Source organism: Felis catus, chromosome C1 (genome assembly GCF_018350175.1).
Source record: "Felis catus isolate Fca126 chromosome C1, F.catus_Fca126_mat1.0, whole genome shotgun sequence".
NCBI classification, from domain to species: domain Eukaryota; kingdom Metazoa; phylum Chordata; class Mammalia; order Carnivora; family Felidae; genus Felis; species Felis catus.
In genome coordinates, this window is record NC_058375.1 from 117,955,440 (window position 1) to 117,957,977 (window position 2,538).

The window sequence follows — 2,538 nt, forward strand, 5'->3', positions numbered from 1 at the left end:
CAGGGCCGGGAGAGAGCGGGCGGGTGGCGGCCGCGTCCCCGTGCCCGGCCGCGACACGGTGCAGAGCCTGCCGAGGAGTTCTTCTCTTTGCCCTCTCTTCTTTTACTCTCCTCGTTTTTTCTCCCAAGGGGGGGAAAAAAGCCGCACAATCTCCGTAAGTGCGCGCGAGTTGAGATAGACGTTGGCATAAAAAAAAAGGGGGGGTGGTGGTGAGCGAGTCTCGTCCTGGCCATGCGGGAGGAGGCTGTCCGTGCCTCTCCGCTCCGGCTTTCCCCCGGAGGGGGGGGGGCGGAATCTGTTCAGGTCGCTGCCGCCCGCTCCCCACGCCCACCCCCGCTTCCCCCCGCTTTTTTCCTTTCTGCCTTCGCGGGAAGGAGGGGCGAGCCGGCCCGCTCCCCTCCCCCCACCCCCGCAATGCCCGGCCACTTTTGCAGTCTCGAAACTTTCCCACCACGTGGGCGCCCCGGACCCTCGCCCAACTGGGCGGCGGGCGACACCGACGGGTTCCCGGCCCGGGATCCCGGTGCTCGCCCCCCTCCCCGCGGTCGCGCAGGCCCTGCCCTCGTTCTGCGACCGGGAGAAACAACTCTCGCCGCGGCGGCCGGCCGCCCCCGGCCCTCCCGGGGTGCACCTTCTCGAGCTTGGCGAGGCGGGGGCGGCGGTTGCGGCCCCGGGCTGGCTCCGCGGGTGGATGTCGCTCCCGGGCTGCAGTGCCCTAGCCGAGCGCCTCGGGCCGCCGGCGCACTGGGCGAGGCGTGGGCCCCGCGGGCTGGAGGAGTAAAGGAGGCGGCGGCCGCTGGAGGCCTGGCCAGCCGCTGCCTCTGCCGGCTCCAAGCCCCAGGGAAATCCTCGTCCGTGCGGGGAACCAGCCTCGCGTCAGGGCGGCTCCAAGCCCCAGGACGAGGTCTCCAGCACCCCTATCCCCCCGCCCCAAGTGGTTGGTTTGGGTCTCAGACAAACCCGGGTTCCAGTGGAGACTCAGCCACCGGCAGCTTAGTAGGAGTGACCTTGGGTAGTCTTCCCCCTCTCTGCTTCCCATCTCCTCATCTGTAATGGGAGAGGACAATGACACATGTCACACCGTGGGAGCCTCAAACAACGCAACTTGGTGAAGCTCCTCACAGAACCCTATAAACTGTGATTCTAAAGCATCGTTTTTTGGGCAGCCAGACAAGCCACCCTGTCGATGAACACCGAACACCCAACCCATCCAGAACCCCGAGTGCAGTCGTTCCTTCTGTCTCTCCTGACGCCCCCACCTGGGTGTGGAGTAGCACAACAAGGCGGACAGGGCGCAGCGCCCGGGGCCAAGGAACTCCACCCTGCCCTCACCCCTCGCTCACCCAGACCCCCCACCCGCTGTGGCCGTGCCCTGCAACCGGCAGGACTGTGAGGCGGAATCAGGATGGGAAGTCATTCTGGCTCTCCTAGGATATTGGGGAACTAAAGTTGGAGCGGGTTCTCCAGCTCAGCATTCCCCACCCCCCACCCCCAAGCTCCCCTTCTGCCTGCTTTGGGCCTGCCCCTGCCCGTGCCTCTGTGAGCTCAGCCCAGGCTGCAGCCCCGCGGAGACCCAGAAGCTGGAGGCCGAGCGCCCCCTCCCTCCCAATCTGCGGAACCGCCCTGAAGGTGCCTGGTGTCTCCAACAGGGGACCATTGAGGCTGATAGGGGTTTATCAAAAGGAAGTTGGGGGGGGAAGGGGGGGCCAGGAGGGTCCCCACAATGGCAGCGCTTCTGCCTCCTTAGGGCTTTCTCCAGAGCCCAGTTCCCTGCTGTTCCCAAATATGCAGCCCTCTATGGCCTCTGTTTGCACCACCTGCCCTATCCTGGACCCTCTGAGCCTGTGATCTCTGGGCAGGAAGGAGGGACTTCTGCTTCCTGCGCTGTAGCCCTAAGCCAGGAGAGACCCACGTCCATGGCTTTGCTTGGATCTTCCCCCAGGTACACGTGCTCTGGTCCTCTGAGTCTTTCCATCACCACAGCCGCTAGCCACTTAGCAAACTCCTCTGTTCTTCAAGACCCAGCCTGATCCCTCCTCCTTGGTGAAGCCCGCCATGGCCCTCTTGTGCCCTGAATAGTTATTTGCCATATTAGGCCCCCTGGCCCGCTGCCTGGCTGTTGTTATACTCTCGTCTGTCTGTCTCCTCTGTGAGGCCCCAGACTCCTGGAGGGCAAGGTCTCATGGGCCCTGTCTAATGCCAGATAAGGGGTGGCTTATTCAACTAATGCTTGGTTGATCAAATGAATGAATGATGAGAAAAGTCATGAAGCCAGTGAAGAATTGAGCATGCGCGCGCTCGCGCGAGCGCGCGTGCACACACACGCACTCCCCAGCAAGAGCCCTCACAGAAGCCGTCCTTGCCTGTTTGGCTACAACTGTTCTCTCTCTGAGCCCCACCCGAGCCAGACAAGGCTTGGAGGGAGCCTTTGGGAAGATGCAGCATCCTGCCCATTGACCTGGCTCCGGGGACAGTCAAAAGCCACCTCAACCTTGCTGGTAAGAGGAGGGAAGAGAAGGTTGAGAGGAGGGTCCACAT